Source organism: Aquarana catesbeiana, linkage group LG12 (assembly GCF_042186555.1).
Source record: "Aquarana catesbeiana isolate 2022-GZ linkage group LG12, ASM4218655v1, whole genome shotgun sequence".
Classification (NCBI taxonomy): Eukaryota; Metazoa; Chordata; class Amphibia; order Anura; family Ranidae; genus Aquarana; species Aquarana catesbeiana.
In genome coordinates this window covers 15,574,067-15,588,031 of record NC_133335.1, presented here as the reverse complement: position 1 = coordinate 15,588,031, position 13,965 = coordinate 15,574,067, and the positions used below count along the sequence as shown (strand labels likewise).

Genomic DNA, 13,965 nt, shown 5'->3' with positions numbered 1-13,965 from the left:
GACTCTAGCAAGAACAAAGTTGCAATGGTGAGTCTACAGCAAGAGCTCTGCAAGTCTACAGCAGGAAAACTCAGCCACAGTGACCCCCTGTGGTGGGATGACTATTGCACAACATAACTGAACCAGAACTTGCAGCAGACTTGCAGAGAAAGTTGATCTGGGGTCATGCAATGCGGACTTGCTGCAATTGTGCAACAAATTTGTGAAGCCGGGCAAGTCTAGCAATAGCTTAGCAAGTCATTTTCAAACTTGCAGCACAATTACTTGCTATCTGGGAACCAGATCATTTATACTAATACCAATACTTTAATACAGCAAGATAACGTTGAGTTGGATGGGAGAATCTTCCCCGCTGTTTCTTCGTAATCTAACAACGAGGAGACTTCCCTACCAATACACAGATCAGCACTGAAGGCTATAGCCTGCAGCTATGATTGAGCGGCTAAAGTCCGACGGGGTGGTTGAACAGAAGCCGGTCGACTTCTGTTCAATCACAGTGGCCGTACATGGATCGAAATTTGTCCGGTCCTTGAACCGGTTGAATTTCAATCCATGTTTGACCAGCTTAACTGGTTGCCATGCACAACAAGAACAATTGGCACTTCAGGACTAATCTCACGTTTTCCATTTGGCAGTCATGACCTCCCTTGTATTAGGAAAATCTGGACGGCACAGCTGAGCAGCACTCCGAGGGTGCAGATGTATACAGGAGGGTATGAAAACTTCTACAAAGCAATGTAGAGGGAGGGAGATGGCAACACAAAGCTCCTCACTGCCCACAACTGCTTCCAGATGGCTCCATCTTCCAGTTTTGGAAGGTTTGGAGGTATGAAAGAGTCGCTATTTCAGAGCTTCTTCTCTAAAACTAAAAAGTTATGCTGCTGACTAAACAAAGCCAAGTAATGTTATACTGAAATACCAAGAATGCTAAGCGGGTCTGTTGTGCCACAAATCAACATACTGAGAGCTCAAATGACTGAAAAAAAAAACACAAATCATCAGTTATAATACTAAGAACTCCTGAGGGATAAGAACACTGATCTCCCATTTACACCTAACCCACATCACTATTACAACAACAGATACCATTAGCAGAGACGCAGGTAAGTGTTACTTCAGGGTGTCCGGAAACCGCACACCCGGACTGCTCCAGGAGCAATCTGATTGGCTATCCTGGTCCATATAGCAGCAGACATCTATACTTCATCCTGCTACATTCACACACAACCCTTCCCAATCTGCCAATCAGATGCAGAGATTAGTTAAAGCAGCGTTCCACCCAAAAATGGAACTTCCGCTTTAAGGGAAGATGACCCCCCTGACATGGCACATCTAACATGTAATTTTTTTTTGGGGGGGGGGGGGAGCGGAAACCCTCTTTTTAGAGGGTCCCAGCTCCCACTTCCTCCTGGGGCACCGCGGGGCTGGAAGGATGATCACCTCTCCCTCCTCCCTCTCGGCAATCATCTGGGACATGTCACAGGTCCCAGATGATTGCCCAGGCCAGTCACAGCGCGCAGAGTGGCTCGCGCATGCGCAGTGGATGCCCGGCTGTGAAGCCACAGCCGGACGCCCACAGTGGCAATGCCGGCGCCGCAGAGAGGAGGGGGAGACGAGCACGGCTTCGTTCCCCCTCATCACTGGACCCTGGGACAGGTGAGTGTCCAATTAATAAAAGCCAGCAGCTGCAGTATTTGTAGCTGCTGACTTTTCTTTCTTTTTTTTTTTTTTTTTTTTTTTTAATTGGAACTCCGCTTTAATAGAGCTGCATGATTCTGGATAAAATAAGAATGACAATTTTTTTTTTTGCATAGAATAAAGATCACGATACACTTCAGCTGTCAGCAATGATACAAAGCATTGAAAAGTTATTTTACAAATTAAATCATTTTTTTCCTTTTTAATTTTGCGCCTTTTTTTAAATGTGAAACATGTATATATAGGTTAAAAGGTATAAAAATATTCATGAGCAAACTAATAAAATTAAAAAGTTTTAATTATTAATAATTTATAAAATAGAAGTAAATAAATAAAAAAAAGAAGTCAGCAGGAAAATAATAATTAAATGGAGAAGGAGAATAAGGAGATAATAAGGCTGATTAGAGTAAATTAAGGGTTAACAAAAGGGTTAAACAAAGGAACAATTTAAGAAAAGCCCCCCCAAATTTTTTATTTTTATTTTACTGGAAAAGGTTGCTTTAAGTTTAAAGTGAGTTCATTTACAGACCGAAGTTCATCCCTTTGATCTGTAAGTGAACAGAAAGATACAGTGTTTCTTTTTAGCTCTCTTTCAGTGCTGAGCAATGTTGTTGATAAACATTGTTTGGCTGTGTTATAAGCACCCTAAAAAGTCCCATTCCTTCTGATGTGCGCCTTTATATCTAAACAAGGGATGTGGTGCCAATGAATACCCAGTCAGTAACCTATGCTTATATATCAGAAATGGTTTAAGGGGGGAAAAAAAGCCTAAGAATCCCCCCCCCTCCTAACAAATGAATACAACTAAAGAAAATTATTTTGTCTGAGTGTTAAAAAAAAAAAAAAGTGAACATTGCAGATTTTCCGCGAATGGTGCAGGCCTATCCTGGTGTTTGAAATGGACCCAGAAACCACTAAAAATCAGAAATTTCATAGTAGACATTTTCTTCAACTGTTCTTAGCTGTGTGCCAGAGAATGGCGATATCCTCTATTACAGAGCCAGAGCTTTAACAGTTTCCATCCCATACTGGAGGAATCATATGTCAGCCACGCATTTCAGGACCCCCCCCCATAAGGGTAGCACTTGTTAATGGAATGCCAGTAGTTAAATTATATTACCCACAACACTGTTACAAAAATATATATATTACCCGCACAACAGATCTTGCCTTTAAGTGGGCGGCCAGTGACTTGGCACCTCCTAGTGATTGTGTATACAGAATATTTCCCTCTAAACCACAAAGCCAAAGGCTTAGTACACATTTTAAAGGTGTGAAAAATGTCAGGCATGTCAGCTCACCAGAACCGTAACAAAGTTCTTCAAGACAAATACAAAATGTCGTATTAATTGCCATTGTGGTTTTGTTACAATTCAGCTACTTGGTAATATTTTATTTTTTTTTTTTATTGCTCTGTATCTTATTAAACCACGGTAGGAAACAAGTATATATAGAGATCTCACAAGCTTGGTATACGAAAAGCCGATACCACCCAAAACTCGTCTTTCCATTCGGTATGGGCTGCTGGCAAAGCGGCGTCTTAGTTTTGGCTTCAGCAGAGCTTCATTTTATTTTATATCGGCGTTAGTGATATTTATATTATGTAGCCTCAGCAGTAACCACTTATTTTCAAGTGATGGAAAAGGCGGTGAGGGAGTTGTTGTAAACTATTTTATGAAAAAAGAAATAATAATAATAAAAAAGTAAATAATTCAAGTAAAGAGTTGTATTGTATGTGGTGATTAACACTACATACACACTACACAACACTACATACACAATACAAACACTACATACACACTACACACACAATACAAACACTACATACACAATACAAACACTACATACACAATACAAACACTACATACACACTACACAACACTACATACACAATACAAACACTACATACACACTACACAACACTACATACACAATACAAACACTACATACACAATACAAACACTACATACACACTAAACAACACTAAATACACAATACAAACACTACATACACACTACACAACACTACATACACAATACAAACACTACATACACACTACACAACACTACATACACAATACAAACACTACATACACACTACACAACACTACATACACAATACAAACACTACATACACAATACAAACACTACATACACACTAAACAACACTAAATACACAATACAAACACTACATACACACTACACAACACTACATACATACACAATACAAACACTACATACACAATACAAACACTACATACACAATACAAACACTACACAACACTACATACACACTACAAACACTACATACACACTACACAACACTATATACACACTACACAACACTACATACACACTACACTACATGCACAATACAAACACTACATACACACTACACAACACTACATACACATTACATAACACTACATGCACACTACACAACACTACATACACAATACAAACACTACATACACACTACACACACTACATACACAGTACAAACACTACATACACATTACATAACACTACATGCACAATACAAACACTACATACACATTAAATAACACGACATGACACTACATACACAATATAAACACTACATACACATTACATAACACTACATGCACAATACAAACACTACATGACACTACATACACAACACTACATACACAATACAAACACTATATACACATTACATAACACTACATACACTATATGACACTTCATACATTCCATGACACTTCATACACTACATGCACACTACATAAATTACATGACACTACATACACACTACATACAGAACACGACACTATATACACAACATGACACTACATACACACTACATGACACAACACTACACACACTACATGACAATACACACACTACAGTACACGACTCTACACACACTACATGACACTACATACACACTACATGACAATACATGATTTGTGCTTAATATAATTGTGTTTTCTGCAAGTTTTACATTTTTATAGCATAAAAAAAAGGAGTATAAAGCACTGGAATACTCTATATTTTCTTACTGTATGAGAAGACAGTTTTGTGAACTGAACTATACTGAAACCCCGAAACCCCTCACTGCACTATACATGAATGACTCAATCCCCGGATACCAGACGCACAGTACCTTAAAGTATAACTAAATGCAAAACTTTTTTTTTTTTTTTTGTTTTGGACAGAGTGGAGAGGATTTAGAGCCCCTGTCAGTTTTTATTGCTGTCTGTGCCCCTGTTAAGGAGAGTCACCCGCTCTATTTGTCCTGTTTAACATTATCATTGAAAGTGAAAGTAAAAAGAAAACCCCAATTTTTGTGTTGTCCCCAGAAAAGTAATAAAAGGGGAAATCTTCCAATGGGGACACTAGTTCTGGTGGAACACAGATGGCGAAAAAAAAATCTGACAGGGGTTATAACCCGCCCTTACTCTATCCAAAATGGAAAAAAAAAAAAAACATGTTTTGCCCATAGTCCTAATTTAAAGAAGATAAAATAAGAAGCCATAAATGTCATACTGTTGCCTTTCCTTTTTGTCTGCATCCTCCTTTTTTTTGAAACCAACAAAAAGATCCAACTACATAAAACCTGGCAGGGGTCCGGGAGCCAGGGGACACTGTTATAAGATCACTTCCAAACTACCACTTCTTGCTGCCTCGGGGGGGGGGGGGGGGGAGCAAGACTGTAAGTTAAATTAGTTGTAAACCTCAGAGCACTAAATTTAATTTCTGTCTGCTGCCTGCTTCCTCTGCTACCAGCATTAATTACACCTGACAAGTTTTCCTGACACCAAGAGGAAAAAGATGACAGGGGAGGGAGCTCCAGCACACAGCCTGTGAATGACAGCCTCAGCTCTGTTCCTGTGTGGAGGGGAGGGGGGGGGTTGTCCCTTCCCTCCAATCAGCTCTTAGACTTCTCTTCACTGAGCTTTGCAGAGTGTAACCTCAGCTCTCTCTCCCCCTTTTTTTCTGAACAGTCAGACAAGCTTTATAAATTTTGGACTGTGAACAGATATAGAGAAGAGAGGACTGCGGATAAACAGGTACAACTTATGTAGGAGGATTTGTTTCATCTCTGTGTTTCACCTGAGGCTGGTCACTTCACTGGGTATATGGAAGGGTTTACAACCACTTTAAAGTGTATACTGAACTCAACTTAGTGAGGGGGGGCAGTAAAAAAAAAAAAAAAAAGTGATAGATTGTTATGGCAATGAAAATGTTAAAGTGGAGATACTGGTGGTGACAGGAAAAGAGGTCATTATTTAAATAACATCCTACGCTTATAGCCGCTGCCGAGAATCATGAACACTATATGTAAATATTCGCCAAAATGTTATGACAAGATGTCCTCATAGTAATCCTCTCTACTTATAGGCAGTCGAGATTTATGGTTGTTTTTCCTGTTGGATCGTCTACTTATCGTGACAATTCGTGGTTAAAAATACTTTCACATATAGGATCCACTGGTATATTAAAGTAAGTATTACTTGCTAGTCCCCTTATTTATAAACTGCCATAAAACAGATGTATACACTAAAAATACAAATCTGTTGCGCTTAGAGTTCAATAGTGACAAAACAGCAGCTGACGCTATATTACTGGATACAATAAAATGAATAGGTAAAGAGGTGCAGCGCTTATTTATATATAGTCCATCAATAGTTAAAAGTTCATAATAAGCCCAAAAATTCTTGAGGTGAATCCTGGTATACTGGAAAGAACACATGTTTCGTCCCCTGATGACGCCTTTTGATGACAAAACGCGTAGGGAAGGGCCGGGTGACGCGGATGTGAACCGGGACGCGGCGGCCATTTTGTTGGTTGGAAACGCTGGTCATTTCCATGTGCCTGCTTGTATCTTTGATAATGCGAGTGCAAAACTTCTTTTTACTTAATACATTTACATATTGGATGTCTGCGCAATGAGCGTTCCTCTTTTCATTCCTGAGAGTACCACTGCTGATGCTGGGGCTCGCCCATTGGTCTCCTTGATGAGTGATGGTGACTTTTGAGCATGGATATCCATTCCTGGGGAGTGTGATCAGTGTAACCCTGGTGGAGCGGACCAGTCTATGTAGGATGATCGCTGGCACTATCATTTGATTACCCACTGTGCATATCCCTTCTACTGAGGGTAAGAGTCAGTATTTTTTGGGTGTTGGTGATGGCTGTTCTGCCCAGTATACCAGGATTCACCTCAAGATTTTTTTGGCTTATTATGAACTTTTAACTATTGACGGACTATATTTAAATAAGCACTGCACCTCTTTACCTCTTTACCTAGATGTATACACTTGTTGGGAACTTGCCAGCCAGATTCCATGCTGACTATATGTTCCATGCCCCTTTACTGAGGGTGGGAGTCTGGCTGGCCATATTTTGGATTTGATATTTATACAATCTTAATTATATCATTAGGATACCTTCTTTTGAATTGCCTCCTGGCTTCTGGACTCCTTGGAACCACCTTGGTGTCTGCATGTAAATCTTCTAATCCATACATTGTAAGATATACCTACATTGTTGACATGCGTCTTTTGTATGTAAATATCTAATCTTTTTTGCAGGTCATTAATTGACATTTATTTTGTAATGTCCATTCATTGAACTCTAAAATAAAGAACTCCCTGAAGAAGACTCGAGTTGACACGCGTTGGGGTGCCCTGCTCCTTTGAGGAATGGAATCTTTAGCATTTTTTTTCTGTTTGTATGTAACATGTATATTGTGTGCATGTTCTTTTATCTTTTTATCCATTTTTTTAATTGTATGTATAATAAACTTTTCTATATTTGATACAATTTTGTGTCCATTGGTGCCTTTAAATTCCCTCCCCACGTTCTTTTTCTTTTAATCCACACTACCCTTCATAGTAAAGAACTTATCACTGACAATTTTAATGAGCTCACAGGATAAAGAGAAGTATCACATAATCATTAAAAGAAGATTTACTTAATGAAGTAGAACCTAACCACTTCAAATGAGTTACTTTTTGGTCTCGTACAATAGTTTTGATTTGGGAGCATGTCTCTGGTGTTAAAAAATGTTCTGACACATTCTCAGACTATAAACAGAAAAGCCAGTGCTACTACCCATACACCACATAGATACCAGGTGCTCGATCCACAGTTGCTGGCTGAATAGAGTAATGTAGAAAAAAAGATCCACACTCCGGTTGTTGCTCTTAAAATGTCTTCACTTTTTTGAATAGCCACAGTGAACAAACGCAGATTAAATCAGTTGACGCATTTCAGCCTATAAGGCCTTAGTCATAACCACCCATGGTTATGACTAAGGCCTTATAGGTTGAAACGCGTCAACTGATTTAATCTGCAATTGTTCACTGTGGCTATTCAATTAAATGAAGAAGTTTTAAGAGCAACAACCGGAGTGCGGATCATTTTTTCTACATTCTCAGAATGGTTGCTGTAAGGAATGGCTGTTTTTTTTTTTTCTTCTTCTTCTTCTTTTATATGACTGATACAGCAGCTTTTTTTTTTTTAACTTATCAGAAAGTGTAAAATGTTTGTGAAAACTAAAGTTGTTTTATTGTAGTTCACATACACAAGTACTGAAGCATCCTTGTGTTAAACTCAGTAACCTAAAGGTTAATAGCAGATGATAAAACCAGCCAAAAGAAATGACTGAACTGGCAAAAAAGGTCATAAATCCAGAGATGATACAGTGCCAGAGATCAATACAAAGGTAAAGATAACACTGGAGAAAATGACATGAATGCTGCTATTCCTCTCACCCAACAATTATGAAGGAAGGTCCTATCATACTAAGAAGGTCTACAAAGCTGGCCATAGATGGTTCAAATCTCAACCGGTTCAGCCAGGGACCAGCTGAGATCAGAACCATGTGTGGGCAGGCTGAATGTACCCATCTTGATTGATCAACTTGGGTACAACCAGCCTGTCTGATTTTACACGCAATTATTTCGCCTCCTAGGGGCAGGCGGATGTCAGCGGAGATGTGTCCATCCGATCCGCTCAAATCAGATGTATGGCGATATGTTCGGCCATCCGTCTTGGCGGATCGGATGAGATCTGATGAAAACGGACATGCTGTCCATTTTCGTCCGATCTCCCCATAGGAATCAGCGGGGCTCAAACAGTGCGGACCTGTCATCCGCCGGCTCAGTGGAGATCAACGGATCGATCTTCCGCTGAGCTGGCGGACTCCACTGAGCGGGTCCCCCCCACCCTGTAAAAGGGGCCTAACTGTGTTCTCACAGCAGGGACGGCTTCCCCTGCTCTGCTGGGAGAACACAATGGCCCCGCAGGAGGGACACTGACTGTGTTGATGGGGGAAATGGAGTCATTTTCTTTCCTGCAACCACGGGTTGCAGGAAAGAAAAAATCACTTCATCTACGGCCAGCTTAAAAATAGCATTTGAAATGCTTTACACAGCAAGGCCCATAGTATTACTATTGGTATTATTACTATTATTTAATAACCATATCTGTACACCTTACCAGGAGAGCTTGATAAGATCAATACAAAATCTGAAATCTAAAAAACAAAAACAAACTTTTTATCTCAGATACAGGGTTAAAAAAAAAATCCAAGTAGCAGGATGAGACCATTACACAACGTATTCTTGGTGGGTTGTCTCCACAGGAAATGCCGAATTTGAAGCCAACCCTTAGGCACTATACTTAAACCAAAACCAGCCAAAGCTGCTGGAGCCCAGTATATCCCCGGTGCCAACACTACACTGTTCCCCATTTATTCCTCAACGTGTTTGTTTAGAAACAGTCAGGATCAAGACAGGACAGGCTTTTGTAGAACTTGTACTCCCATAAAACTAGCAGGGCCTGTTTGATAAACAGCAAATTCTGCAGAACACTGCCTGGGAACAATGAACATCGGCCTTCAACATCGGACAATTCCAAAGACAATAAAAACAATCCCAAATGCCTAATTTGCTCCGCCTCCTAGTAACCAACAAGCAGTTCAGCCTATCGGTTTGTATTAGTGGTGGTCTCCTGTTCAGTTTCAGGAATTCTTTTCTACACAATTCTGCTGTTTGATCCCATTAGCGAGATTCATATTCCCCACAATGGCACAATTTGTATTATATTACTCCGCCCACATCGGGCAACATTTATTACCAGCGAGCTCAACCCGTTCCACCGAAAACAGAATGAAACCAAACAAATCTCAGACATAAAATAGTGTTCAGTGTCTACCAAAGTCCTCTATATAAAGGCTGGAATATCTGTTGGGGCTCATTTACATTTTCTGCGACTTTAACACACATTAAAGCACCTGCCAGCGTCAATATGCTTTTTTGATGCTACAGTGACTTTTTTTGATGCTTGGAAAATGCCCCGTGTGTGTGTGTTGATTTTCTATTTGTTTTAAAGGGGCCCAGTAGAACCCCAGCTCATTAGTACCCCCATTCAGCAGATCCCCAGCTTTTTACTAACCTCAGCAACTCGCCTGTTCTGTAGTAACTTCCAGCTCTGCTGATCCCCTGCTCTGTAGTAACCTCCAGCTCTGATGTTCCCCTGCCCTGTAGTAACTCTCAGCTCTGCTGATCCCCCGTTCAGTATTAACCCCAGCTCTGACGATCCCCCCATTCAGTAGTAACCCCCCAGCTCTGCTGATCCCCTGCTCTGTAGTAACTCACAGCTCTGCTGATCCCCTGCTCTGTAGTAACTCCCAGCTCTGCTGATCCTCCTGTTCATTATTAACCCCCAGCTCTGCTGATTCCTTCCTCTGTATTAACCCCCAGCTCTAGTGATCTGATCTCCCACTAAGTAGTAACTCCCAGCTCTGCTGATCCCCCATTCAGTAGTAACTCCCAGCTCTGCTGATCCTCTGGTTTTCCTCTCTCTTCGGTCCTCGCTTGCCTCCTGCTATATTTTCCCCATGTTGTGCACCATCTGTGATATCTACTAGTTTCTCCTGCTCTGGTCCCCCAGCTTTGCTGATCCTCTGCTGCTCAGTCCAATTAATTTTCCACTATAATGTTCCCATGTTGCACACCATGTGTGCCGTTTGTTAGTTGCTCTGCTCCAGTAGAACCCCAGCTCATTAGTACCCCCATTCAGCAGATCTCCAGCTTTTTACTAACCTCTTTCAGCAGCTCACCTGCACACATGCTGGCAGCTCTGCTTGTTAGAGCTTTTATTCAGTCTAATTTATCACAAATTTCTGAATGTACGATCTTTGTTGACCATTTCATTTATTTAGGTGCCAACTATACTTCACACCTCCCAACTTTTTGAGATGGGAATGAGGGACACCTATCAGAAAAAATATGCAGGCATAGGGCACACCCCTTGCCACGCCCCCTTAAAGGAGAATTGTACAAAAAAAACAAGATTGGTTAAACCCACAAATGTTTTTTTTTTTACCACTACTATTCCTTTATATTGCCTTTTGGAATTTACAAATGCAGACATTTAGAAATCAGATGAAAGGTTTAGCGCTAGGAAACACTTTAAGATAGATAAAAAGTGCATTTTATATACAACTATATAGATCAGACCAAAATGAGGGACAAATGAGGAGGAATGAGGGACAGAGGGACATTGCTCCAAATCAGGGACAGTCCCTCCAAATCAGGGACAGTTCCTCCAAATCAGGGACAGTTGGGAGGTATGTATACTTTGTTATACATGCTTGAAATGAAAGGAGGAATATGACACGGCTATGAGCGATAAGGAGAGGTGTTTTCAGACGCTGGTCCCTTCAAGTTACCATCCAGAGCCTCACTGGTAATCTGAAAAGCTCAGCAGGCATGGCAGCCCCAGCCCACTTCCTAAGAGTTCTCAGAGTTCCAAGTGAAGGACTAGGAGAGTCAACATTCCCTGTTCCAGAAAGAGAAGTGTAGCACAGTATAGACATGCCAGATGACTGAAGGCCACAGAACACAGATCAAGTCATTATACAACAGCTCCGCGTTATTTTTATTTTTTCAGAAGAAAGGGACTCTTATAATCTGCTGGAATGTTATGAAGCAGACATGACTCCGGGCCATCAAGCTATCTTTTACTGCGATCACAAATTTTTTAATGCGCTTTAACTGGCTCCATATTGGCAGTCCAAGGCTTGGCCAGTCTTCGGGACATTCAGATACAGAACGGTAAAGTAGTGGAAAACAAAACGCAGCTAGATCTGAAGTTAATACTATGGGATCTAATGTTTCACTAAGAAGAAAAAGGGAATCTGCGAGAGTGAAAAGAAGCACGGAGGAGCATGATGTCACCCAAGGTGGAGGCACGGGAAGGTCTCGGATAAAAGGGAACATACAGGGTAGGACTGGTGAGGTCATGTTTTCCTACCTCCCAGAGACAGAGAAAAGTCACCTTCTCCTCCTGTCAGACAAATCTGCACCGTTATTAGATCATATCCCCAAATAGACCGCACTGCAGTGCCGATAGGGACATCGTATGCAAAGACTGGCCAATCAGCCTCATATGAGACCCCTTGCTCCTCTAAAGAGTTGGAGATACAGTAGGGTTGCCACTTTTTCTTCAAGCCAAACCCAAACACTTTAGTGGTGCACAGCAAAAAAAAATTTTTTTTTAGCATACTCTATAGCAGTTATGGCGAACCTTGGCACCCCAGATGTTATGGAACTACATTTCCCTATGATGCTCACCTACACTGCAGAGTGCATGAGCATCATGGGAAATGTAGTTCCAAAACACCTGGGGTGCCAAGGTTCACCATCACTGGTCTATAGGATTGTAAAAGACCTGAGACACCTTTGGGCGCTCCAAAGAGAACAGTAATGTGGAGTGCATAGCGCCCCCTCACCCTCCTATCAGGCACTGTTCTGAGCTACATTGCTGTCTGAATATTGTGTCCGGGTTTCAGGTCGACTGAAACCCGGACACATGATTCAAAACCCGAACTTTCTGGGTGAATCCCGGACAGGTGGCCACCCTAGTTGGAGATGGCATCATTTAGACATGTGCGCCGTCAATGAATTAGTTTCGTTTCATTTTGTATTAAAATCAATTCGTAATTCATGTCCGAAATTCAATTCGGATTCGTACGAAATAAGAATTTTCATTCGTAAACTTTTCTACCAATAACGAAAGTTTGTTATGATAAATTTATCATTATGAGGGGCTCCCACCATCCCTGTGCTCTGCTGACTTCCTGGGTTTTTAACTTTTAGTTTCGTTAACTTTTTCGTAACGATAACGAAAGTTTGTTATGATAAATTTATCCGAAGTTCGTAAACGAAATTTCGCACAAAATTCGTATGCATAAAAATTCGTATTTCGAAGCCTCACGAATGTACGCATTTCCAAAAATTCGTACGAATTGAAACTAAATCGCACATGTCTAGCATCATTCATGATTGTCATAAACAGGTTAGAACACTACAATAAATATGTGTTATTGATCTACATTTGATTAAGGGTATCTTAGTTATACTCCAGGGAAGCAGCTAAATACACAGGACAATACATTTACATATATGGGAACTATTTGGCCTGCCAAACAGGTGCGTGCCCGTCCATTTAATGGGGCACGGGAGCCGACCCTCCCTGTCCATCGCCGCCTCCCCTATCCATGCGTCCGGCCCCCTTTCAAGACACGGCGCATGGATTCCAATGCGGAGGGGCCGTTTTTTTTAAGTACTGATTAGAGCCAGAGGCTCTAATAGGCGTCGATATAGGGTGGGCTCAGGGGCGCAGAGGGTGCGCTCCGAGCCCACCCAGGTGTGTTACAACAGCAAATCAATATTCGCCGTTGTCACACTGATTCTCCTCCCGGGCAAATCTCCTTCCCCTTTCATCCCATTAGCATACAATAATTTGGAATTCTATAATCACATTTTATGGGTAGAATTTCAGCCGAAGAGCCATGGACACACTATGAATTTGTAGCAAAGGTTTGAAGTAAATATAATCCTGCTTATTTCCACATGTGAATTTGCTGCTGTAGCTGTGTGCCGCGATCATCAGCAGCTGCATTGGATAACATGAAGAGGCAATAAAGCTACAAATCTTTTGAAATTAAGGCTTTTTCATTGACTGCCATTCGTTTTTTTCCTAGCAACAAAAATGCTTAGAAGAGTGATTTTGTAGCTGCCCCAACATTGTTCATGTGAAAGGGGCTTCCTGATAGTATTGCAGAGTACTGGCCAGTGCGCCCAACACAACAATGACAACGATATCCGTACGGGAATGCTAAATTGTTCTCTCACTGAGATACATAAGACAGTCCTACAAATGAACACTGGAGGTTTCTATCATATCCACGTTCCATAGGACATTGGGTGAC

General features: G+C 41.1%; 1 protein-coding gene across 1 annotated transcript in view; it reads right to left on the bottom strand.

Moving 5' to 3' along the window:
* NFATC2 (nuclear factor of activated T cells 2) overlaps positions 1-13,965 on the bottom strand; it is a gene marked incomplete in the record, with an annotated part of 153,617 nt that overhangs the window by 45,773 nt on the left and 93,879 nt on the right.